The sequence below is a fragment of the Sorex araneus genome, chromosome 2 (assembly GCF_027595985.1).
Source record: "Sorex araneus isolate mSorAra2 chromosome 2, mSorAra2.pri, whole genome shotgun sequence".
NCBI classification, from domain to species: domain Eukaryota; kingdom Metazoa; phylum Chordata; class Mammalia; order Eulipotyphla; family Soricidae; genus Sorex; species Sorex araneus.
Genome location: NC_073303.1, coordinates 29497807 through 29525664, shown reverse-complemented (window position 1 = coordinate 29525664; position 27858 = coordinate 29497807). Strand labels below are relative to the sequence as shown.

The following is a 27858-nucleotide window of genomic DNA, read 5'->3' as shown; positions in this document are numbered from 1 at the left end:
GAAGATGAGGAAAACTTCCAAGACTTGGAAGCTGAACAAAACACTGTTAAACAGCAATTGGATCAACACAAATGGGACTACATCAAACTCAGAAGCTTCTGCACTTCAAAAGAAACAGTGACAAAATACAGAGAGAGCCCACAGAATGGGAAAGAATATTTACCCAATACCCACCCAATAAGGGATTAATATGCTGGATATACAAGACACTAGTAGATTTGTACAAGAAAAAAACCTCCAACTCCATCAAAAAATGGGGAGAAGAAATGAACAAAAGCTTCCTCAAATAAGAAATACAAATGACCAAAAGGAACATGAAAAACTGCACCACATCGCTAGTCATCAGGAGGATGCAAATCAAAACAACAATGAGATATCATTTCACAGCATAGAGGCTGGCACATGTTCAAAAGAACAAAAGCAACCAGTACTGGCATGGATGTGGGGAAAAGGGGATCCTCTTTTACTGTTGGTGGGAATGCCGACTGGTCCAGTCTTTCTGGAAAACAATATGGACAGTCCTTCAGAAACTAGAAATCAAGCTTCCATATGACCTCACAATACCACTTCTAGGAATATATCCCTAGACTTCAAAAAAGCACAGTAGAAATAACATCTGTACCTATATGTTCGTTGCAGAACTGTTCATAATAGCCAAAATCTGGAAACAAGTCAAGTGCCTGAGAACAGACAACTGGTTAAAGAAACTTCGGTACATCTACACAATGGAATATTTTGCAGCTATTAGGAGAGATGGAGTCATAAAATTTGCTTATAAGGGCATAGTCATGGAGAGTATCATGCTAAGTGAAATGAGTCAGAAAGAGAGGAACAGACATAGCCAGGATGCACTCATTTGTGGAGTATAAAATAGCATAGCATGCAAGTGACACCCAAAGACAGTAGATACAAGGACCAGGAAGATTGCTCCATAGTTGGAAGCCTGCCTCATGAGTAGAGGGGAGAAACCAGCCGGAATAGAGAAGAGATCACTAAAAAAATGATGGTTGGAGGAATTGGTAAGGATGGGAGATGTGTGCTGGAAGTAGATAATGGACCAAACATGATAACCTTTCATTATGTGTATTGCAAACCATAATGCCCAAAAGTAGAGAAAGAGAAAGAGTATGGGGAATATTGTCTGCCATGGAGGCAGTGGGAGGATGAGAAAGAAGAGTATATTGGGGATATTGGTGGTGGGGTATATGCATCGGTGGAGGGATGGGTGTTTGATAATTGTGTGATTGTAGCTTAAACATGAAAACTTGTAACTATATCTCACAGTGATTCAATAAAATTTAAAAAACAGCAATTAGATCAAAGAAAAACCAAAGCAGAAATAAAAAGATTTTTAATGAGAAAAATAAAAAGATTTTTAAAGATTCAAATGAGAATTAAGACAAAGTATCCAAATCTATGGGATATAGATAAAAGCTTTACTAAAGAAAAAGTCAGAGTAATTCAGCCTTATATGAAGAAAAGAAAAAAGAAAAAGCCTAAATCAACAATCTAAACACACATCTCAAAGATCTGGAGAAAAGAAAAATAAATTAATCAAAAACTTAATACAGGGATGCTCTACTCCTAAAGACTATGATCCCTGAGGTCTTCTAACCCATTTTGGCACCCAGAGCGGCTTCTTACTGAAATGCATCTAGACTGTGAGCTGTGCTAGAATTCCGTGCCGCCTGGGGTTGGAATTTTCCTCTCCACCCTGTTTTTCTGTGCGAAAAATGGTGGCGGCAGCAACATCCACGTGGTGAGAGCCACCTTCCAAGACTCCCGACCCAGAGGTATGAATTTTGCAGTTTTGTGGCTCATAGGCGATCTTGGGAAGCGGGCGTTACCGGCATGCCCTCGGCCCAAATAAGATCCAGAGCTGCTGAGCGCAAAATAGATCCTCTGCTCCTAAAGACTATGATCCCAGAGGTCTTCTAACCCATTTTGGCACCCAGAGCGGCTTCTTATAGAAATGCATCTAGACTGTGAACTGAGCTAAAATATCAGAAATCCAAAACTGCGCCGCCACTGTCTTCATTCTCAGCAACGAAAAGAAATTATTAAATGATGCCTTTTCAGCAGGCCTGATTGTTGGGGGAAAATTCCAAACAATAATAGTGAGTTCTCTATTGAAATATTGAATGTATTCAAAGTATAGAGAGAATAAAGTGAAGATTATTAGCTACTTAGGTGGGGGCTGGGCAGGAGGGGGGTATTTTGGGGTTCATGGTGGTGGAACATGTGCACTGGTAAAGGGATGGGGGTTCAATCATTATACGACTGTGACTTAAACCTGAAAGCTTTGTATTTTTTTCACAGTGATTCAATAAAATAAAAACAACAAAAAAAGTAATACAAAGTGAAAATGTTAAAAACTAGAGGAAAAACAACATCATAGAAACAAGAAAGCAATTCAAAGAATAAATTAAACCAGGAGTTGATTCTATGAAAAAATTAACAACATAGATAAACCTTTAGTCATGCTCATGAAATAAAAATAGAGAAAAATTTTAAATCAATTGGATCAGAAACATACAGAGGGAAGTTACAATGTTTCTTCAGAAATTCAAAATATAAAGAGCAGTTACTTTGAAAACTTTATGCTCTTAAACTGGAGAACCTTGATGAAAGGAATAGATACCTAGTAATCACTCAAAGATGAACAAGGAGTAAGCAGAGAGCCTAAATAGTAATCATAAGCAAGGAAATTGAAATGGTGATTTCTAGTTTCCTCAAGACCAAAAAACGCAGTACAGATGGGTTCACTGGTGAGTTCTATCAAAATTCAAAGATTTACTACCTTACTCATTAAGTTCTCCCAAAATATCAAATACACAGGAATCTTTCCTATCATTTTCAATGCAAAAATCCTTATAAAGATCTTAGCTAGCCAAATCAAACAATACATCAAAAGAAAAGAAAATCATATAACCAGATCAAGTGGTATTCATCCCAAGAATGCAAGTTTTGTTCAATATACGAAGATCAATTAACATACAACACCGCATTGGGAGAAAAAAGATAAAATTTATATGATCATATCATTCATTGCAGAACTTTATACAACATCTGAATATCCACTCATGATTTTAAAAAAATAAATTACAAAATAGGGAAAGAAGTAACCTGCATCAGATAGTAATGGCCATCTATACAAAACCCATAGACAATATCATTCTTAATGGTGAAGTACTAAAACAATTCCCTCTTATATCAGGTGCAAGACAAAGATGTATACTGTTTCCACTTCTATTCAACATAGTATAATATTGTGGCTACAGCAATCAAGTAAAACAACTTGAGTTAGAAAAGAGGGAACCATCTGTCACTATTTGCAGATAAAATGATGTTATACAGAGAAGACCCTAAAAAGTTCATAAATAATTCCTATAAATAACAAACCAATTCAGCAAAGTGGATAGCTCCAAATTCAATACAGAAAAATTAATCACACTCTTATATACAAAGAATAATTCATAGGAGAAAGCAAACCAAGAATGTATCTCATAAAATAGTATCCAAATCGTCACATAATAGTATCCTAAACTTAGACAAAATGTAAGTAGGTGAGTGCAGTTAGGACAGAGAAGGAACACTCTAACAGTGGTAATTGGAAATTGCTCTGGATAAGAAATGAGTGCTTAAAGAAATGAAGTGCCATACATGACAACCTTTCAGTAATAGAACAGTAAACCACAGTGTCTAGAAGGAAAAAAGGAGAGAGAGAAGTACAGAGAGAGAGAGAGAGAGAGAGAGAAGAAAATTGCCTGCCATAGAGAGGCATGCTGGGGGTTGGGTTGTAGGCATGCCAGTGAGAAAGGCACAATGATACACACTAGTGAAGAGATAGGTATTGAAACAATGTAATTCTGAAACCCAATCATGAATGATTATAGTTCTAAACATTTTAGTTTTAACATTGGTTTGCCATTTCTCCTATGACCTTCCTCCTCCATGTCAAGGGGCTTAGGTTTACTGAGTAATAGTTACTGCAATGCCCCCAAAGCACTCCCATTTTCTTGGTATAATCCCCTATCTGTGAATCACTCATTTCCCCTAACCTGTGACTTGTAAAATCAAATTCTTCAGAGATCTCTGGATTTGTAAGTGAAATATTGCCTTTCTGTTTTTCTTTAAGTCCTTTGAATAATTTACTTTAGTGCAATGTCCTTATTGTATAGACAAAGGAAGACAGTTACTGCTATGCTTTTATAACTTGATAATTAATTGTGAATAATCTTTACTCCTGGGCATTTGTCATATTTACCAATTTAAGCTTCAGTTGCCCTTAGTTCTTAGTACCCCGAAGTAGGGTCCCAATGAGGAGACTTGATGGTCACAGGGCAAGCTGTACGCTACCCTGGCATGGAAACTGGACAGAGTAAGTATCATAAAACTTATAATACGCTAGGAACATGGATGTAGATGAATTCTGACCCAAAGAGAAGTGACTAGACAAGGACCCTGCTAAGGTTAGGAAGGAGTAATCTGGCCTGAGGACTGTAGTCTGGGATCTATAGTGGGATTTTCCCAAGAAAGCCACACTTTCAGCTTAATATATCTCTTACTATGTCCATTAAAAATGACTAGAAAGATTATTAAAGAGCAAATTTAAGGTGTTAAATTTAACTTGTTTGGATGAGCCTCACGCATGAAGGGACCGGCAGAGGAACCCAGGTGTGCAGGACCCAGGGCTGAGATCTCCAAGCCTCCTCGGATTGGGACTGGGCCTTCTCCACAAAGACCCCCCATTTTATTTTTTTTAATTTTATTTTATTGAATCACTGTGAGATAGTTTCAAGCTTTTATGTTTGGGTTACAATCTCACAATGATCAAACGCCCATCCCTCCACTAGTGCACATTCCCCACCACTGATATCCCGGGTATACCACCCCTTTCCCACCCTCCCCCTGCCTCCATGGCAGACAATATTCCCAAAACTCTCTCTCTATTTTTGGACATTCTGACTTGCAACACACTGAGAAGTCATCATGTTTGTTCTATAATATACTTTTGGCATGCATCTCCCATCCCAACTGGTTCTACCAGCCATCATTTTCATAGTGATGCCTTCTCTATTCCATCTGCCTTCTCTCCTCCACTCATGAAACAGTCTTCCAGCTATGAGGCAATCCTCCTGGCCCTTGAATCTACAGTCCTTGGGTGTCAGCCTCATGTGATGTTATTCTATAGTCCACTAATGAGTGCAGTCCTTCTGTGTCTGTCCCTCTCTTTCTGACTCATTTCACTTAGCATTATACTTTCCAAGTCTATCAATTTATAAGCAAATTTCATGACTTATCTCTCCTAACAGCTGCATAGTATTCCATTGAGTAGATGTACCAAAGTTTCCGTAATCAGTCATCTGTTTTGGGGCACTTGGGTTGAAGACCCCCCATTTTTCAGTAGCTTGGCAGCCACACCCACTAACTGCCCCTGGCACCATGTAATCCCACCAATGGCCAACATGCAGAGACTATAAAGCCAAGCTCCCAGAAGAGCATGGCTGCGAATAGCCTTGTTCTCCCTCTTGGAGAACCTGATAAGTGTAAGAGTCTATTGCTCGCATGGGAGAACCTTGCGGGTCCCCAAATATAGTCAAAGATATATACATACCTCTTGGAGAGCCCGGCAAGCTAACAAGAGTATCCTGCCCGCACAGCACAGCCTAGCAAACTACCCATGGCATATTCGATATGCCAAAAACAGTAACGATAGATCTTATTTCCCTGACCCTGAAAGAGTCTCCAATTATTGGGAAAGACGAGTAAGGAGAGGCTGCTAAAATCTCAGGGCTGAGTGTAATAGAGACATTATTGTTGCCTGCTCGAGTAAATCGAGGAACAACGGGATGACAGTGACAGTGACAAATTTAAGGTGAGTGTTTAAATGGTTATAGACAAAGGAAAGGAAAGGAGAAATATGGCCTTAGATGGAATTTCACCTTTGTGTGGATCTCCTAGTAAGAGGAGATCTTTGTCTTTGAAGATCTCCCCTTCCCCTGAGGAAGGGCTTTCATATGTTGATTGTGCTACCTCACCTATGTGTAACTGCTATCCCCAACCCTTGGAAATTGTTCTTTATAACTAGGCTGTGGGAATGGGCTAGGTGAGGAGGAATATGAGAAGTGAGTGAGACTAGAGAGAGGAAGAGGAAGAGGAAGAATAAACAGCAATGGCCCCGTTGCCTCCTTCATATGTCTGTTGGCTGCGGCAGCAGGTGGAATGGGGAAGCAGCTCATGGCCACGAAATGCACATGGCAGGAGAGAGCACACTAATTTATTGATTACAGAATGAACAATTTTGTTACTGTATATCTCATGGTGATTAAGAAAAAATAAAATCACTGTATCACTGTCATCCCACTGTTCATCCATTTGCTCGAGTGGGCACCAATAATGTCTCCATTTGTCCCAGCCCTGAGATTTTAGCAGTTTCCCCTTACTCATCTTTCCCAATGATTGGAGGATCTTTCAGTGTCAGGGGAATGAGACCTCTCATTGTTATTGTATTTGGCATATCAAATACACCACGGGGAGCTTGCCAGTCTCTGCCTGTGTGGGCGGATAATCTTAGTATCTTGCTGGGCTCTCCAAGGACTGAGAATGCATATCAAAGAATACGAGCAAGTTGTTTTATATAATCTCTGGATCTTGTTTGTTGATGGGATTACATGGTGCAGGGGGCAGTTTGTGGGTGTGACTGCCAAGTTACTGGAAAATGGGGGGTCTGGATGGAGGAGGCCCAGTTCCAATCCAAGCAAACTTGGAGATCTCAGCCCTGGGTCCCCCAGGCTAGAGTGATAGCACAGCAGGTAGGGCATTTGCCTTGCGAGTGGCCAACCCAGGTTCGATTCCCAGCATCCCATATGGTCCCCTGAGCACCGCCAGGAGTAACTCCTGAGTGCAGAGTCAGGAGTAACCCCTGTGCATCACCTGGTGTGACCCTAAAAAAAAAATAAAATAGTATCCAAAATATCAAGTATCTAGGAATCAACAAATGATGTGGAAGATCTATATCATGAAAACTTTAAATCAATGAAGAAAGAAACAAAAGACCTTAGAAAATGAAAAAATATGCCATGCTCATAGGTTGAAATAATAAATATTGTTAGTATGACTATCCCACCTAAGCCATTGTGTAGAGTCAATGAAATTACCATCCAAACTTAGATGACAGTCTTCCAGTATCTAAAAAGTCAATAAAGCAACTGCCATACCTCTGGCCAGATTTCATCACCTCAGGACTGAGCTTCATGGAGAAGCAAATCTGCTGAAAACTTCAAGTACTTGGATACTTGTGACTGAAAACTACAGTCCTTCACAGAGTTAAAATGATGACTTCCCCCACCTCCCTTACTTCTTGAAGCCCCAGCAGCCATGCCCCTATCCCATTTCACTGCTATATAAGCTCATTTACCAACCTTATACGAGAGACCTGAATAAATCTTGAAAGAGATCACCTAGCTGCAAAAAATTGTTTGGATAGATGATCCTGACTAAGACCTTCGGTGTGCTCTTGGATCGAAAAGGCCAACTTCCATCCAAATAAATCCCTACTATCTGCTCCCACAACCCAAAGCCAATGGCCAGTTAACTATTTACCCACAGATGGACTTTCCAATTAAGAATTTTGAATTTTCTGGAGCACGTGGCCATGACATCTCAAATATCTGCAATAACTTATGTTAGTTATTGCCATGCTCATAGGTTGATTAATAATATCACTTCTTCCAATCTAAGAGAAATATCTATTTTTTTGTTTCATAAGGTCTTCCTCTATCCCTTTGTTAAGTCATTTAAAGTTATCATGGTATAGATCCTCATATCATTTCTTGATTTCTAGATTCTTGAAACTTTTGGAAACTCTTTTATTTTATTTCATTTTTTATTAAATCACTATGAAATACTCAGTTAGAATGTTGTTCATGATTGAATTTCAGTCATACGATTTTTCAACACCCATTTATTCACTGTAGTAAGTGAACGGACATTGGTTTAGAAACCAACCAATCTCAACTAATAAAAACTAAAACACAGAAGGTTAACCATTAAGAATGGCTTAGTAAACCATTCTTAGTAAACCATTCTGCTATATAAAGACTTAATAATCCCAAGATGAGATACAACAATTTTCACAAATTTTTATCTACAGAACCAGTTTTTGATCATTCTTGTATCCATTTACAGGTAAAAAACAATATAAAATAAATGATTGTCAGCTTGTGACTGAAATTCCAGGCCTCCTTGAGTAGAGATGGATGACCTTCTTCACTTCCTTGTACTTCCAGAAGCCCCAACAACCATGACCCGTTATGCCATCATTGCCATATAAGCTCTTTACCAGCCTTATTCCAGAGACCCAAATAAATCCTGAAAGAGATCAAGAGGGGTTATTGGGAAAATTAAGACAATGTTGGAGGGAAAGTGACAGTGGAGATGGGATTGATGTTGGAATATTAAATGCCTGTGACAAATCAACATGGTCAACTTTGTAACCACAATGTTTAAATAAAGCACGAAAATAAAATAGAAAAAATTCTAAGTCAATAATAAAGTTTCTACAAGATCAGAAAAAATACTGTAGGAAAACATGGGGTTTGTCCTTTTAGCCTTGCCACAGGGAGCTTAAGTTTAGACACTCCCGGAGACATTCCCATTCCTTTGTTTATCTGTAAACTCTTCTCTGCACCCTCCTTCCCAACAAGTTAGTCACCTTTTCCCTAATCAGACTCTATTATCTTGTAAGATCAGATCCTTCTAAGGACTCTGAACTTGTACTGTAAGTTAGTGTCTTTTGCACAGTTTACCTTAAAGCAGTGTCCTTTCTGTATGGACACAGGAAGACAGTTAATAATTTAACTGCTTTGTAAATTGGGAGATGATTGACTCCAATAATATTTACTCCCAGGCATCTGCTTTCTCAACTCAATTGCCCTTAGTTCATAGTACCCAAAAAGCAGGGTCCTGATGAGGGAAGAAATGGACCCAGGGCAAGCTGTGAGCTACCCTGGCATCAAAATGGGCCAGGCCAAAGCGCCACAATACACAACTATAAGTTGAGGGCATGATCATGAACAATGCTGTCATGATCCAAAGGTAACGACAAGACTAGGACTCTGTGGGGTTAGGATGATTAACCTGGCCTGAGGACTGTGGTCTGGAATGTATAGTGAGATGTCCTCAGGAAGAACCAAACTTTATATCTCTTACTCTGCTCATACAGAATGACATTGCTAGAAATATAAGAAGTAGATTTGCTATAACAGATTATTAGCTCACACCCTGATACACCCTTGTTTGGACCCCCACCCTTAAGCAGATCTCCTTAGATGAGATTTCCTTAGATGAGATTTTGTTAATCTCCTCCAGAAATGGTTTTACCCTTCTTTGCTAATTTGTTAATGTTCAACCCAACTTTGTGTCACCACCCTATGTAATTTGCTATATAAACTAAGACTGTGGGGCACTGAGAAGAGAATAAGACAGAGGAGACAGAGGAATAAACAGAAGAAGACGACACAAGAGAAGACACAGAAGACACACGTGAAGACACAGAAGTGAAGGAGACAACACAGACAGAAAAAAGACACAGAAGCAGAGACAGAGCAGTTGGAAGAGGCCAGAGGAGAGACTACAGAGACAGAGACAGAGAGACAGACAGAAGCAGGGGAGACACTGAAGCAGAGCACAAGGTGAAAGAAGTGAGAGTGAGCAGGGGAGAGAGAGAGAGAGAGAGAGAGAGAGAGAGAGAGAGAGAGAGAGAGAGAGAGAGAAGCAGAATGGAAATGGAGATTGGAATAAACTGCAACTGATACCAACCAGCCTGGCACTCGTTTCTTCTTTTGCTTGCCTCATCATCGCCATCAACCTCCCTTGGGGTGGGGGAAGTGGCGTGAGACTGCCGAACGCGGGTGGTGGGAGAGATAGAGCCCCACTGGCCCCCTCCTCTTTTGTGTCTCACACAAATACAAATAGCCAAAGCCATATTGAAAATGTAAGAAATTGGTAGGTATTTTATTACACTATTTGGAAATGTGTCATAAAGTTGCAGTGATCTAAACTGTGTGGTATGAGTAAAGATGGGCTCTCTTGTCAATGGGTCACAACCGAATACCCAATCTAAAAGTGCTATATATATGGGTAGTTAAGTTTTGATAATGGAGCTGAGCTCATGAAATGGAGTAAAGATAGGTTCTTCAACAATTGGTGCTGGAAAAACTGGATAACTACATGTAAGAAATTAATGCTGGGTTTATAAGTTACACCTTACATAAAAAGTTGATACGTAGTGTATTAAAGACCTTAAGATCAGACTAGAAACTATAAAATACATTGATGTAAGTATAGGCAGGACATTTCAAGATTAAGACCTCAGAGGCATATTTAATGATTGGATACACTAGGAAAAGCAGCAAAATCAAAAGTAAACAAATGGGATTTTTTTTTTTTTAAAAAGAGAGACTGTGGATGGCAAAAGAAACACAGGCTAAAACTCAAGGACAGCAATCTGAATGGGAAAAATATTCATAGTTAACACATCAGATAAAGGATTGATTTATAAATACATACCAAGATAAATAAAATACAAATATTAATAAAAATTTAAAACTATGACAAATAGGAGGAAAAAATAAACATACACTTCTCAGAGGAAAATAGGTAGATGGACAAAAGGCACATGAAAAAGCGATCAGCACCATTTATCATTTGAGAAATCTAAATCAAGATTATAATGAGATATTATCTCAGACCAGTGATAATGGCACATGACAGAAACGGTAGGAATAATCTGTGCTAGGAGAGATGACGTAAAAATGGAATTCTCATCACTACAAGCAGGAATACTTTCTAGTTCAACACCTGTGGAAAATAGTATGGAGAGTGCTCAGTAATGTGAGAATTGAGATACCATATGACCCTGCAATTTCTCTTTGGGGCATCTACCCCCATGATTTAAAAACATTTATTCAATAGCATGTATGCACACCATTTCTTCATTGCTGCACTTAGTACAATAGCTAAGATAGGGAATCAACCTCGATGTCCAAATCCCAGATGAACAGATTATGAAGATGTGGTATATACAGTTGCAGGAGATGAAGGAATTATGTAATTTTCCACAACCTAGCTTGAACTAGAAAACATTATGTTGAGTGAAGTAAAGCAAATGAGAAAAGACAAAACCAAGATTATCTTAGTGATCTATGGTATATAGTATAACTGGATGCAGAAATGTAATGTAGTAAAGAAAAGATGTTCAGATCACACTTGACCCAGAGCTCAGGGTGGAGGTCAGAGGAGATACAAAATCAAGGGGGAAGGAAATCAATGTGAATGGGAAGTAATGAAGGATAGGAATCAGAGATTCAGCTATATTGATGATGTGGGAGAGTGGTACAGTTATAGATCCAAAGCACTGACTCACAAGAGATCTAAGTTTCAGCCACCAAACTTTGTAATGTTCCTGTCAAGGTTACAGGCAGGTGGGGGGTTGGGGGGTAGTTGGTGGGTGGGGAAATAGAATATGGAACACTGGTGGAGGGAAGTTGACATTGGTGGTAGAATTGATGTTGAAATATTATATACCTAACACTCAATCATCAATAACTTTGCAAATTATGGTTCTTTAAGTAATCACGATCATGATCACGATATATCCCATTAATCACCGATTTCTCGGGCGGGCTCAGTAACATCTCATTTTGTCCTTTCCCTGAGATCTTAGAAGTCTATCTCGACTCGGCCCTCCTACCGATGTTGCACTGGGGGCTCTTCAGGGTTAGGGGAATGAGATCCAGCTTGTTACTGGCTTTTGCATATGAATACACCATGGGAAGCTTGCAAGGCTGTCCCATGTGGGCAGGAAACTCTCAGAGGAACCCAGGTGTGTGTAATCCCATCAACGGCCAAATTCCAGAGAGACTTAAAAGCAAGCTCTCAGAAGCACAAGGCCGATATCTTTTGCCTTTTTCCCCCTTTGGAAGAAACTGGCAATCCTCTGAGAGTTAATTTAAGTAATGAAAATATAAATTAAAAAAATCTTAACTTTTTAAATAGATCAACTCAATATGAAAGGCAAGCCCGTGAATGTAAATGTAAGAGAATATGAAAAGTTCATTGACATGACTTTAGAAGTTTTTGAATTTAAATACAAAAGAATATGAAAAGTTCATTCACATGCCTTTATAAGTTTTTGTATGTCAAATTTTGAATGATTTACCTAAGAATTATTAATTACTTTAATTGTTGAAAAAATAATTCCATGCTCATGGATTGGAAGAATCAGAATTGTTAAGATGACTATTCTACCTAAACTATTATATAGATTCAATCCAACCTCCATTCGAATCTGAATGACATTCTCAAGACTAGAAAAGTGAACAATAACATTTTCATATAATGAGAAGATATCAGAATAGCGAAAGCAATACTCATATATGAGAAATTTCATACTGATATACAAAATATGAGAAAATATGGGAAGTGTCTACCTAATTTATAAACTTATACTGATCAAAACTCCATGGTACTGAGATAATAATATATTCTCTGATCTGACCAAAGGGTTAGAATTCAAACAACCAAGCAAAATCTCCAGATTTATAGGCCAACTAACTTTCAACAAAGGATCTGGGTACATAAAGTGGAGTGAAGGTGGCATTTTCATCAGATCAGGTCGGGAAAACTAAATAATCAAATGTAAGTAAAATAAAGGTGGATTCATATCTCACTTCTTACACAAGAGTCTATTCAAAGTGAATAGAATATTTTAAGATCAGGCCAGAATCCATAAAATACACTGGAAAATATTGGCAGAACACTCCAAGATTTGGACTTCAAAGTTGTTTTTAATGAAAAGATACCTCTGACAAAGAGAACAAAACAAAAATTAGCGTGATTTTTTTTCACAATCACAAAAAAATGTGATTACATAAACTTACAGTTTCTTAATATCTAACAAATACAGACTAAATGGATAAAGATGTTTTCACTCAACATATCAGACAAATAGTTAATATCCAAAATACATAAAGGACACACAAAGATCAGCAATATAAAATAAAAAACCACTATAAAAATTAGGACATTTCTCTGTAGAAGACAGATGGATGTCCAGTAGGTATATGAAACATTACGTATTGTCACTGATTATCCAGGAACTCCAAATAAAGAGGACCATGAGATAACCCACTCTAGAAATAACCTTTGTATGAATGTAGTTAAAAAATAGAGGAACCCTCATCCACTGATGATGGGAATTTTGTCTGCTTTAATTCCTAAATAAATCAGTAATGAGGTTTCTGAAAATGTTATAATCATTTTTTTAAAAGTTCATATGTCTCAGATGAACTGGAGCGGTAGCACAGTGGGTAGGGCGTTTGCCTTGCATGTGGCTGGCCCAGGTTCAATTTCTCCATCCCTATCAGAAAGCCAAGCAAGCTACCAAGAGTGTCCTGCCCACATGGCGAAGCCTGGCAAGCTACTCATGGCATATTCAATATGCCAAAAACAGTAACCAATCTCACAATGGAGACATTACTGGTGCCCGCTAGAGCAAATTGATGAGCAAAGGGATGACAGGTCTTACCACATATGGCCCAGATATTGTACCTCTTGGAGTCTACCTCCAGGATAAAAAAGTAACATAAAACATTAACACAAAAGGATATATGTACAGCATTACTCATTATAGCACTTATCACAATAGCTAAGATATGGATTCAACTAGGTGTCCATAGACCAATATGTGAATAATGACAGTGTTCTTTTATATGGGCACAGTGTAATGCTGTACAAGGATGTTGAAACCATGGAATTCAGTGATACTTGCAAGGAACTGAAGGTATTATATTAAGTAAAATTAGTTAGAAGAACCTTCACACTTGACCTCTGCTATAATAATGGGCCCGTGCTACAACTCCTGAACATCTGTTTGCTGATTCACACTTCCAGGTGAGATTAATCTCTGGATAAGATAACTGGCCCTAGTTGCAAAGTAATTTAGATGATCTTCATTTCAGTTAAGACCTGCAAATTTCACACAATTCACAGCACTGGAGGAGCATGGTAATCCCAATGAGAAAGATGCTTAGAAGCCCACCACACTTAATAAGCAAAAACAATAACACAGAGGGCTTAATCCACACAAAACCAACTCAGATGCATGAATAAGTCATTAGCACCACCAGTTTGGCCCAAAAAACAAAAAAGAAAGAATTAAAGAAAGACAATTAGGAAGAAAGCAAAGAAAACATGGTTTTCCTTTTTCCTTTTCTGTCCTTCCAAAAAGAAAAGAGAACCAATTTGGAACCAATTTGGAACAATAACAAAAAGTCAATATATTAATGGCTGAATATACACACAATTTCTTTTTTTTAATAATGTAGGAGTACCGCTATTTATTCAGCCATTGATTAAGCTGATTGAATTTGGCATGAACTCCATATTACTTTTTAAAAAATTCTATTCTGAATGTTAACTCTATCTTATTATTTTATTATTATTTTCTCCCTTCTCTTTTTTGATTCACCATGAGATGCTTTCATGTTTGAGCTTCAGTCATATAATTATCAAACACCCATCCCTTCACCAGTGCACACTTTCCACCACCAAATTCCCCAGTATTCCCTCCCCACCCCCATTTCAACCTTTTCTCTGCTTGTGCAGTAGACAATTTCCCCCATACTCTCTCTCTAATTTGGTTACATTCGATATTTTGACACCAGTCTCACTACCACTCAAACTTGCTGAAAAGGCAATGTTAGACGATTTATTTTGCATTTCTTGTTATGGATAGAATATAATGTCTAGGAAATTCTGTGTCATTCTCTTCCAGGAGCTTTAGTTTATAGTCTCTGGGTCTTGGCAATTGATGAGATTACATGGCACCAGGAGAAGTTTTTGGCTGTGACTGCCAAGCTTCTGGAAAACTGGGGCCTTGTGGGGAGGATTCCCAATCTCGATTCAAGTGGGCTTGGAGATCTCAGTCTTGGGTTCCTGCATATATGGGTTTTCCTGCTGGTCCGCTCTCTGTTGAGGTTCATCCCATTTTGGGTGAGGCTCATCTGAGCATGTGGAGAGTGGTCTTAGACATGGCGGTGGTTGGGTTCTGGAGATTTTCAGCTGCTGGGGTTCTGCTTGGGGAAGGAATGGAAGCTCTGCCTGCCCTCCTCCGAAGTGCCCTATTGAAGACAGCCTGGCGTGGGGTCAGGGCATTCTGCGGCATTCTCTTCTGGGAGCTTTAGTTTTAGTCTCTGGGCCTTGGACATTGATGAGATTGCATGGTGCCAGGGGCAGTTTTGTGGGTGTGACTGCCAAGCTTCTGGAAAACTGGGGATCTGGGAGGAGGAGGCCCAGTCCCGATCCAAGCAGGCTTGGAGGTCTCAGTCACGGGATCCCACATATCTGGGTTTTCCTTCCAGTCCGCTCTCTGGTGAGGTTCATCCCATTTTGGGTGAGGCTCGTGCCCTCTTGGGCAAGGCACAATTTATTTCTTATCAAAATTAATTCAAAGATTGGACACTAAAGTTTCATGATTTTATAAATAAATTATTACCAATAGATCATAGAAAGCAAATTTATCCTAACTTCCTTGTCATTCATGTCATAATTTTTGCACAAAATGCACTTAGAGATTATTCTAACAAATTACAGTCAGAAGAATAATTCAAGAAAACATGAACAAGATATACTTCTCCTTTACAAACGTATATTACATATGTCCTGCATAATAATTCATGTAATTATTATATGTAGTTAGTCATATAAACAGGAGGCTAATAAATCTAATACTTGCACTAGGCATAGTTCATATTAGGAGAGGACATAGTAACATAAAATGTAGGAACAGGTAGAGGAGCCTATAACTAAAGAAAAAAATAAATAATTAGTATACCTCAACACATTTTGCTCCATAGATTCACCTTGAGAAAAATAAAGATAAAAGAAAAATTATGAAAATAAATTCATGACTGGTATGGATCACTGTGATTATCATTAGAGCTCAAGGTAAGAATTTTCACATGGAAGGGGAAGCACACAAATTATATCGGTCTTTTCTCCTTCTCATGAACAATAGTCAAGGTACCTGAGTCAGAAGACCAAAGCCTGAAAAAAGGTCTTAAGGCTCCTCTAAATGTGTTCTGGGGAAAGGAGAAAATGTGGGATCCATCTTTCATGTCATAGAAAGAAACATCTCCAGCCTCATAATCCAGGAAAATTCCTACCACCTTGTATGTTTTTTCTCTTATATTAAGATGAGTTTCAGGGGAGGTAATTGCCCAGTATTCTCCATCATACAGCCTGATGGCCCAGAACCCATTCTGTGGGGATACTATAATCCTCCCCTTTCTTGGTACATCATTTCTACAAATTCCTAAGTCCCAAGAACGTGTGTCCCCAACATTTACTTCCCAGTAGCATCTTCCAAGGGTAATGTTCTGCTGACCAAGAACACAGGGAAGGGATTCAAATCTCTGTTCAGAGCTGAGTAGATCTTGACATGATTCTTGACAGGTTACTTGTTTTCCTTTGTCAGACAATAGGAGAGTAGGATGGGCTGTGACTTCATCCAGAATAACATTTACTGCAAAAAACAAAGAACAGTTTTGTTCCTGAGACGGGTCTAAGTCACCCTGTCAGAGTGTCTCAGTTATATGAAGATTCAGCTTGCTTAGAGTAGACACGTTTAACAACACATGTCTTTCCCTTAGACTAATCAGCAAGGAACAAGTCACTCCCGGATCAATTTAGACTTACCAGTTTCAAATTCTTCTTTCCGCCAATCTATAGGAGAAAATATGAACATGAAAAATACAGTGTGAAAAACAACTTCCTGTGTTCTGAGAATATATTAAAGAAATAATTAATTTCAAAATTGTAGTATCCAAATAAATTATTATTCAATATGTTTTAGGACTTTTCATAACTTATTATCTGATCCTTACAACCTTCCCATAAGTTGTTTCTATTATCTCTGGGAGGATTTTGAAGGAGATTTTGAAGAGGAAATAGAAATATGAATAATTTAAACAAATATTTTATGTTCTCTTTAATTTTATACCAGACGAAAAATTTTCTATCCTCAAAGAATATGTGGGAGATATTCATTAGGTTCATTTATTGTTAAAATATTGAATAATTGGACAGAAACAATAGCAATTGCCTTGCACATAATTGCCCCAGGTTCAATCCCATGCAACAAAATGGTTCCCGAATCACATCAGGAATAAGTACTGAATGCAAAGATATAAGAAAACCCTGAGCACTTACTCAGGGTGTGTTTCAATAACTAAATAAATAAAATATTGATTGGGCTAGAGCCATAGTACAGTGGGTAGGGCATTTGCCTTGCATGTAGCCAGCCTGAGTTCCACCTCTGGCACCCAATATGGTCCCTGATTCTGACAGGAGTTATACCTAAGCTCAGAGCCAGGAGTAATTCCTGGGCACTATCTGGTGTGTCTCAGGAACAAAAAAGGAATAAATAGAAATAAAGTATTTGGTAACCTCTTGAGTTCATGGAATGCATATTTGGGAGTTTCCTGATTTTCATCATAAAGTTACACACACAGAATTGTTCACTTAAAATATCATTGAGAACAAGATCTTCCCCAGAACTGATGTTACTTACCAGCATATAATGGTGCATTCTTCCAGGCTGCAACAAAAATTAACAGGAAATCCTTTATCTTTTCCCCTTTATATCTTGTTTCATTTTTTTCTCTCTTCTTTTCTTGCGAGACTTCTAAATCTTTTGAAATACCTCATTCTATATTAATTTTATATACATTTTCTCAGATAATATAAAAACAATTAAGTGGAATATAGTTATAAATATTTTTAAAAGTTGTGAATCAAGTCAATGAATCTTTCAAAGCAGAGAAGTTGCATGCAATAGAGGGAAGGAAAGAGAAAAAGCGGAAGAACAAGCTGATTCACTGTGACTTTCACAAAAAGTACTTTTCAACTGCTTATTTTTCATTAGGCTTTCTTTTACTGTTGTTGCTATTGTTGTCCTGAGAGGGGAACACCTGCAGGGACGATTAAAGATCGCCCCAAAAGCCTCCACTTCCAGCCCCCCTCTACAGGAGATCCCGGCATGCTACGGAGGGTATCCGGCCTGCACCGCAGAGCCTGGCAAGCTACCCGTGATGTACCAAATATGCCACAACATTAGCAAAAATGGGTCTTATTTCCCTAACTCTGAAGGACTCTCCAGCTGAGCTGGGAAGAACAAGAAGGCTCCCACTAAGCAGCCAGCGCACAAGTCAACGGACAGGAAGGTGCCCCCAAGCAGCTGGCCACCAAGGTGGCCTGTAAGAGAATACCAGCCACGGGTGGTGTGAAGAAGCCTCACTGCTACCGGCCCGGCACCATGGCACTCTGCAAGATCCGCCTCTACCAGAAGTCCACCGAGCTGCATATCCACAAGCTACCATTCCAACGGCTGGTGTGTGAAATTGCCCAGGACTTCACGACCGACCTGTGCTCCCAGAACTCTGCCATCATGGTGCTATAGGAGGCGTGGGAGGCTTACCTGGTGGAGCTCTTGGAGCTTTACCAACTTTTTCACCATGCACGCCAAATGCGACACCATTATGCCCAAGGACATTCATCTGGCATGCGGCATCAATGGAGAGAGGGCATAAAGTTTACGAAGCTAAAATCTCAGGACTGGGACAAATGGAGACGCTACTGGTGCCCCGCTAGAGCAAATCGATGATTAATGGGATGACAGTGCTACAGTGCAGTGGTATTGCTGGCCATATTTGGTGATGCTCAGGAATTATTTCTGTCTCTGGACTCAGGAATTACTTCTGGTGGTGCTCAGGAACTGTATGGAATGCAGGGGATTGGACCCAGGTTGGCAGCATGCATGGCAGTGACCCTATAGCTACTATCTCTCTGGCCCCTATCATTAACTTTTTTGATGCATTTAAGTATACTAATCTAATATTATAGGGAATAACCAAAGAGTGACAGAAGAATGGGACTTTCTAAGAGATAAAGTTTACTCACCTCTTTTGAATTGAGACTTCCTCTTACCTGAGTAGAAAAAAAAAATATATATATATATTAGATGATACATTTAAAGTTTTTACTCACAATTTGATCACTATCAAATAATATCTACTTATATCATTATCAGTGCTGGGCCAGATTTATCCAAAGTGAGTGTGGATCATTTAATCATTCTTGAGAATTAGAGTTCGTAATAGTTATCGTAATCACAAAACAGTGCCTAAGCCAAATTTCAGCCAGCATTTCAGTTTATTATTCTATTCTTCAGAAGTTATTTATTATTGTTTCTGGCCTGGAACTAAAACTTAAAATATTAGTATCATGAAGCTGGGAAATTGAGGAAAAACTTATTACAGGATATAAGCTTTGAAAAAACTAATATAGAATATTAAATTACATTTTAATAAATTATAATTTTTATATATGGCTTATATAGAGTATATGAAACTACATCTAGAAGTTGAAACTATACTGGATTTCCCTTCCTAAAATATAACATTCTAGATGGTTTAAATTTTTTATATTTTAGAATTTATTAATGTTCAGGCTTTTGTAATAATGTCAATATTTAATGTACCAGTGTACAAAAATATTGTACCCCACAATATCCAAAGTATTCTTAGCTGTCCACAAAATCTTTTTGTCACTTCTAGTTTGATTGTCTTTCCCTCAGCTCACTATTTGCCAATCGTTCGATACTGTCTATTCTATTGATTTGTCTCTATATTCTAAAGATGTGTGTGATTATCTAGAACTTTTCCCTAAATAATTTGCTTTGAATTATTTAGCTTAACATGATATATACTCCAGTTTCATACATGTTTCAGCTAGCTGCATATTTTCATCTTTTCATTCAGCTTCATAATATTATATTGTGTATATATAGCATAAATTATTTACCCAACCATCTGTCATTGGGCACTCGAATTGTATCCAAATTCTAGCTATTGTACTAAATGCTGCAATAAAGATAAATCTGAATATCTTTTGAAATAATGCTTTTGTGTTTGGGTAATAGATGCGAAGAAGGGGAAATGGCTCAGTAATATAGAGTTCTATTCTTTCTTTTTCTTGAACTCTCCTTACTGCTTTTCATAGAGGCTGAACCACATGACCTTCCCACTAATGATGAATGAGGGCTTCTTTCTTACTACATTCCCACAACACTGGTTGTTTCCAGGCCTTATGATATATGCTATTCTCACTGGTGTGAGATAATAGTTCATTGTTGTTTTGCTTTGTATTTCCCTAGTAATAAGTCACTGTAAACATATTTTATATGCCCACTACAAAAATTTATGTTTTCTACGGCAGAATGTATCACCATCTCCACTTCCTATTTTTTGTTTTATTTTTTGTGTATCTACACCCAGTGGTGCTAAGGGCTTACTCTTGACTCTACACTCATGGATAATTCTGAGCTGGGCTCAGAGACGCTATGTGGTGCAGGGATTGAAGCTGAGTTGGTAGCAAGGAAGGCACACTACCCAAACCTGTACTGGTGTCCTCTCCCCATTTTTGAAGGACTTACTACATTTTTTTATATTTTTGACTTTTGGGAGTGATTTAAGCCTTTATTGATATAATACATGCAAACATTTCCCCCCCATTCATTAGGGCGTCTTATTTTAGCTTATATTTGTTTTCTTATGGGGGCAGCATGAAAAAAATCAAACAACTTGATGAAGCCCCATACCTTTATATTTGTTTTTTTATTGTATTAAATGTTTTAATTTACAAATTTACATAGGTTGAATCATACAAATCACAAATTGGCTATTACTGATTTATTTTCTGATTATTCTATATGCAATTTCCTTATTTTTCTCTGAGTAAAGTTATTTATTCACTTATTTTTTTAATGAATAGCTGTGAGATATAGTTATAGACTTACAAACTTTCATGACTGTTTTTCACTCAAACAATGCTTGAGTATGCATCCCTCCACCGGTGCCCATTCTCCACCACCAATGTTCTCAGTATCCCTCCTCTTCCCCCTGCCCCTTCCCACACCCTGACTCTGTGGCAGGCACATTCTCTCTTTCTCTCTTCTTTTGGGTGTCATGGTTTGCAATACAGGTACTAAGCGACCATCTTGTTTGCTTCATAGTCTACTTTTCCTTTATATTTGTTTTCTGATTTTTATTGTGGAGTTGAATTATTGTAGATACCTCTGAGACCTATTTCCTGGATAGTTTTGAGTATATATTCCTCAGTGTATTTATTGAAGCCTGGTATAACCATGAGGTACTTAATCCACTCTAAGATAACTTCTGTGAATGGTGTGGGATAATGTTTCAAAGGTTTCCTTTTATTTTACAGTTGAGTATCCAATTTTCCCAAACCTACTTGTTAAAAGGCTTTGGTTGTTCTATTTAATGTGCCTAGTTCAATTGTCAGAGATTAACCGTCAATTGGGATCCAATTCTGTTTCATATGGGATGCTGGAGATGGAGTTCAGGTTAGACGCGTGGAAAGCTAACAACCTACCCACGGTACTCTATCCACTCTGAGTGACTTATAATCCTGTGTATTTCTGAGTTGTTTATTATCATATCCCATTAGGGGATAGAGAGATAATATAGTGGGTAAGGCACTCCTTAACTTGGAATTATTTTTTGTTGTTTTGTGGTTTTTCAAGCTTTGACGTTACTAATTTGAGTGTTATCTTCTTCCTGACATAAACCTGTACTGATAAAAATAATTTTAATGCTAATTTCCCTTGATCCACAAGTTACTAGAACAATTTTCCCTAAGAACATTTTTCCTATATTCCACAGTTATGAGTTGCTATTTTATTCTCATTAATTTTGAGGATTTTTAAAATGTATTATTTGTTTGCTCTTTAATCCTATTTTTATTTAATGAAGTGCCATTTAATATCAAATATCAGAGTTTGCCTACACTTTCTTTTTTTTTATGGTTGATTTCACCTTTATGGCTTTGCTGTCTGTAAAAAATGCATCACTGTGACTTTGTGGATTTAATTTAATTTAATTGTGTCCCAGAAAGTGATCATACTAGAGAGTGTCCTGTATGGTCTGGAGAAGAGTGTGTATTTATCTTTTCATTTGTTTAACAGATGCTAAAATGATGCACTGTATCACTGTCATTGTCATTCCATTGCTCATCAATTTGCTTGAGTGGGCACCAGTAACGTCTCCATTGTGAGACTTGTTACTGTTTTGGGGATATCGAGTACACCACAGGTAGCATGCCAGGCTCTGCTGTGTGGGCAGGATAGTCTCAGTATCTTGCCAGCTCTCTGAGAGGGACAGAGTAATAGTGTTAGCATGGGTCGGCTGCGTGCAAGGCAAATGCCCTACCCGCTGTGTTATTGCTCCAGCCCAAAATGATGCAACATTTTAAAATTAATGCATTGGATAAATTGAGGTGAATTAATAATAATTTTTGAATATTGTTAAAGAATGATAGACAATGAAATGTTTAAAACTTTATATATAAAAAAATTTAGGGGCTGGAGCAATAGCATAGCGGGTAGGGTGTTTGTCTTGCACAAGGCCACCCAGGTTCTTTTTCCAATATCTCATATGGTCCCCTGAGCGCTGCCAGGGTTAATTCCTGAGCGCAAAGCCAGTAGTAGACCCTGTACATCGCCAGGCATGACCCAAAAAGCAAAAAATAATAATTAAAAAAAACAAATTTAAAATGTATCTCACAGTGATTCAATAAAAAAAAAGTCCATCAAGGAGAAATTTATCTGTTTTAGCAGGTTTGATGGCTAAGCTCTTTCCATGGAAATTAGCCAATATCATGTACAAACAATGCCAATATATCTAAAAGCACCAACTGAAGACACAAATTGGAGAAAACTTTTTAGTGAATGGAAATCACGTCTTCAAAGACTAGTGCCCCTAATTTAAATAACTTTATAATACTTTAGCACTGTAGCACTGCCGTCCCATTGTTCATCGATTTGCTCGAGCGGGCGGCACCAGTAATGTCTCCATTGTGAGACTTATTACTGTTTTTGGCATATGAATACTCCACGACTAGCTTGCCAGGCTCTGCTGTGCGTGTGGGATACTCTCGGTAGCTTGCTGGGCTCTCCGAGAGGGACGGAGGAATCAAACTCAGGTCTGCTGCATGCAAGACAAACACCCTACCCACTGTGCTATCGCTCCAGTCCAACTTTATAATACAATTATAGTAATTTGAAAATACAAGAAAATTTAAGAATATGACCAAAATAGGAATGAATAAGCATGAGGGGGATAAGTATGAGAAGTCTAGGAATCACAAATAAAATGGATAATTTGAAAACTCAAGGAAAAGAAAAAGGAACTAGAATCAAAATCTATAAAATAATGGATAAACATTTAAAAATATATCTGTAAAAATAAATGTCAGAAAAACATTACCCAATTCTTCCCGAAGTTTTTCTGAAAAATAAAAGGGAAGAATCATGTGAATATAAAGGAAAACTGATAAAATAAAATAAATATAAAATTCATATTTCACGATATAATGGTAGAATCCGAGCCACTGAAAAATAACTGTATCACTCTGTCACTGTCACTGTCATCCCATTGCTTTTCGATTTGCTCAAGCGGGCACCAGTAATGTCTCCATTGTGAGACTTGTTACTGTTTTTGGCATATTGAATACACCCCGGGTAGTTTGCCAGGCTCTGCAGTGCGGGCGGGATACTCTCGGTAGCTTGCGGGGGTCTCTGAGAGGGAAGGAGGAATCAAACTCAGGTCGGCTGCGTGCAAGACAAACGCCCTACCCTCTGTGCTATCATTCCAGTCCAACTTTATAATACAATTATAGTAATTTGAAAATATAAGAAAATCTAAGAATATGACCACAATGGGAATGAATAAGTATGAGGGAGATAATAGGTATGAGAAGTCTAGGAATCACAAAGAAAATGGAAAAGAAAATATATAAGTAAAAATAAATGTCAGAAAAACATTACCCAATTCTTTTTGAAGTTTTTCTGAAAAATAAGAGGAAGAATAATGTGAATATAAGGGAAAACTGATAAAATAAAATAAATATACAATTCATATTTCACGATATAATGGTAGAATCAGAGCAACTGAAAAATAACTGTATCGGGGCTGGAGTGATAGCACAGCGGGTAGGGCGTTTGCCTTGCACGCGGCCAACCCGGGTTCGAATCCCAGCATCCCATATGGTCCCCTGAGCACCGCCAGGGGTAATTCCTGAGTGAAGAGCCAGGAGTAACCCCTGTGCATCGCCAGGTGTGACCCAAAAAGCAAAAAAAAAAAAAAATAACTGTATCACTCTGTCACTGTCACTGTCATCCCATTGCTTTTCGATTTGCTCAAGCGGGCACCAGTAATGTCTCCATTGTGAGACTTGTTACTGTTTTTGGCATATTGAATACACCCCGGGTAGTTTGCCAGGCTCTGCATTGCGGGCGGGATACTCTCGGTAGCTTGCAGGGGTCTCTGAGAGGGAAGGAGGAATCAAACCCAGGTCGGCTGCATGCAAGACAAATGCCCTACCCTCTGTGCTATCATTCCAGTCCAACTTTATAATACAATTATAGTAATTTGAAAATATAAGAAAATCTAAGAATATGACCACAATGGGAATGAATAAGTATGAGGGAGATAATAGGTATGAGAAGTCTAGGAATCACAAAGAAAATGGAAAAGAAAATATATAAGTAAAAATAAATGTCAGAAAAACATTACCCAATTCTTCCTGACGTTTTTCTGAAAAATAAGAGGAAGAATAATGTGAATATAAAGGAAAACTGATAAAATAAAATAAATATAAAATTCATATTTCACGATATAATGGTAGAATCCGAGCCACTGAAAAATAACTGTATCACTCTGTCACTGTCACTGTCATCCCATTGCTTTTCGATTTGCTCAAGCGGGCACCAGTAATGTCTCCATTGTGAGACTTGTTACTGTTTTTGGCATATTGAATACACCCCAGGTAGTTTGCCAGGCTCTGCATTGCGGGCGGGATACTCTCGGTAGCTTGCAGGGGTCTCTAAGAGAGTAGGAGGAATCAAACCCAGGTCGGCTGCATGCAAGACAAATGCCCTACCCTCTGTGCTATCATTCCAGTCCAACTTTATAATACAATTATAGTAATTTGAAAATATAAGAAAATCTAAGAATATGACCAAAATGGGAATGAATTAGTATGAGGGAGATAATAGGTATGAGAAATCTAGGAATCACAAAGAAAATGGAAAAGAAAATATATAAGTAAAAATAAATGTCAGAAAAACATTACCCAATTCTTCCTGACGTTTTTCTGAAAAATAAGAGGAAGAATAATGTGAATATAAAGGAAAACTGATAAAATAAAATAAATATAAAATTCATATTTCACGATATAATCGTAGAATCCGAGCCACTGAAAAATAACTGTATCACTCTGTCACTGTCACTGTCATCCCATTGCTTTTCGATTTGCTCAAGCAGGCACCAGTAATGTCTCCATTGTGAGACTTGTTACTGTTTTTGGCATATTGAATACACCCCGGGTAGTTTGCCAGGCTCTGCATTGCGGGCGGGATACTCTCGGTAGCTTGCAGGGGTCTCTGAGAGGGAAGGAGGAATCAAACCCAGGTCGGCTGCATGCAAGACAAACGCCCTACCCTCTGTGCTATCATTCCAGTCCAACTTTATAATACAATTATAGTAATTTGAAAATATAAGAAAATCTAAGAATATGACCACAATGGGAATGAATAAGTATGAGGGAGATAATAGGTATGAGAAGTCTAGGAATCACAAAGAAAATGGAAAAGAAAATATATAAGTAAAAATAAATGTCAGAAAAACATTACCCAATTCTTCCTGACGTTTTTCTGAAAAATAAGAGGAAGAATAATGTGAATATAAAGGAAAACTGATAAAATAAAATAAATATAAAATTCATATTTCACGATATAATGGTAGAATCAGAGCCACTGAAAAATAACTGTATCACTCTGTCACTGGCACTGTCATCCCATTGCTTTTCGATTTGCTCAAGCGGGCACCAGTAATGTCTCCATTGTGAGACTTGTTACTGTTTTTGGCATATTGAATACACCCCGGGTAGTTTGCCAGGCTCTGCAGTGCGGGCGGGATACTCTCGGTAGCTTGCAGGGGTCTCTGAGAGAGTAGGAGGAATCAAACCCAGGTCGGCTGCATGCAAGACAAATGCCCTACCCTCTGTGCTATCATTCCAGTCCAACTTTATAATACAATTATAGTAATTTGAAAATATAAGAAAATCTAAGAATATGACCAAAATGGGAATGAATAAGTATGAGGGAGATAATAGGTATGAGAAGTCTAGGAATCACAAAGAAAATGGAAAAGAAAATATATAAGTAAAAATAAATGTCAGAAAAACATTACCCAATTCTTTTTGAAGTTTTTCTGAAAAATAAGAGGGAAGAATCATGTGAATATCATGCAATATAAAGGAAAACTGATAAAATAAAATGAATATAAAATTCATATTTTACGATATAATGGTAAGAATAAGAGCAACTGAAAAAATACAAATATAAAAAATAAAATGTACACAAACCTCTGAATATATCAAGAGAACAGATTTTCATTTTATAAGAATGGGAAAATAGTAAATTAAATTTCTGAATTGACTAAATAAAGAACTTGTGAAAGTTTGTACAAAAAGAAATAACAGATTTATTACATACAAATTAATTCTATATAATGTCAATAATTCAAGGTGAAAGCGAACATACATTTTATAAAATACTAAAATAATTATTTATCAATTGTTATTTTGATAATAGTGCAATGGAATCAATATTTACTTTAGTAAATTTGCTTTGAGTACTTCAGATTAAACAAGCCATGTGAAATATGGAAGTTATTAGTGGAATATGCTTTGTGTAATGTATGTTCAACTGATATGTAAATCCTGAAAATCTTTTTACTTTACTTGTGAGCCTTTAACATTCTTAGTGGGTATGGTCTCAAATATCAGCAACGATGTGATTTATTCTACCTTAGCTGAGTTGCAAGTGCTGTCTCAAAAATAACAAATATACAAAAATAAAATGTACAAAAACCTCTGAATATATCAAGAAAACAGATTTTTAACTTCTACTTTGCTTTTCTTTTAATTGGTCACTGTGATTAACAAAGTTACTCATATTTTAGTTTCAGGCATACGTTTATTTTAACACCAATACCATCACCAGTGTCAGCTTCCCTCTACAATATCCCCAGTCTCCTTCCAACCCTTAGACTACCTCCTAAACAGGCACATTTTCTTTTTAAACATTTTGTTTCTTTATTTGTTTTTGAACTACACCTAGCTCTGTGCTCATGGATTATTTCTGGTTTTTCACTCAGGAGATGTATAAAGTTCTTCGGATTGACCCTAGTTATACTGTGTCCAAGGCAAGCTCTTTACCCACTGTATTTACTGTACAGTGCTCTAACACCCCCAAAGAGATATGATTTTAAGTTTAATTGTTATGTAAAGGAATCACAATTATGAAGATGACCATAATGTCTGGGTACAATTTTTTATGAACTCTTGAGTACTTCTAATTCTTTGAATTTCAAAAATTTACAATAAGGTATACTTTGTGTTTAGCAGTAAAACTTTCAAAATAGGTTTTGGTAGAAGGACTGTTTTATCTCAAAAGAATTTCAAATAGTTGGAGGGCATGGCTTCACCTCATAAATTTCTCAGTTACTTACATTTTTGTATACAATATCTCAGCAACAATTCACTTACAGACATATAAATCATTAAATATGCTCAAGACTATAAAGAAAAAACCTGAGGCAAGAGGGTGCATCCAGAGAAAAAAAGGTCAATGGATAAAATGATAAAAGGATA

General features: G+C 37.6%; 1 pseudogene; it reads left to right on the top strand.

Annotated features, from left to right (window-relative positions):
- The first annotated feature begins 11347 nt into the window (after positions 1 to 11347).
- LOC129401615 (histone H3-like) lies at positions 11348 to 18653 on the top strand (annotated as a pseudogene).
- The last annotated feature ends 9205 nt before the right edge of the window (positions 18654 to 27858 follow it).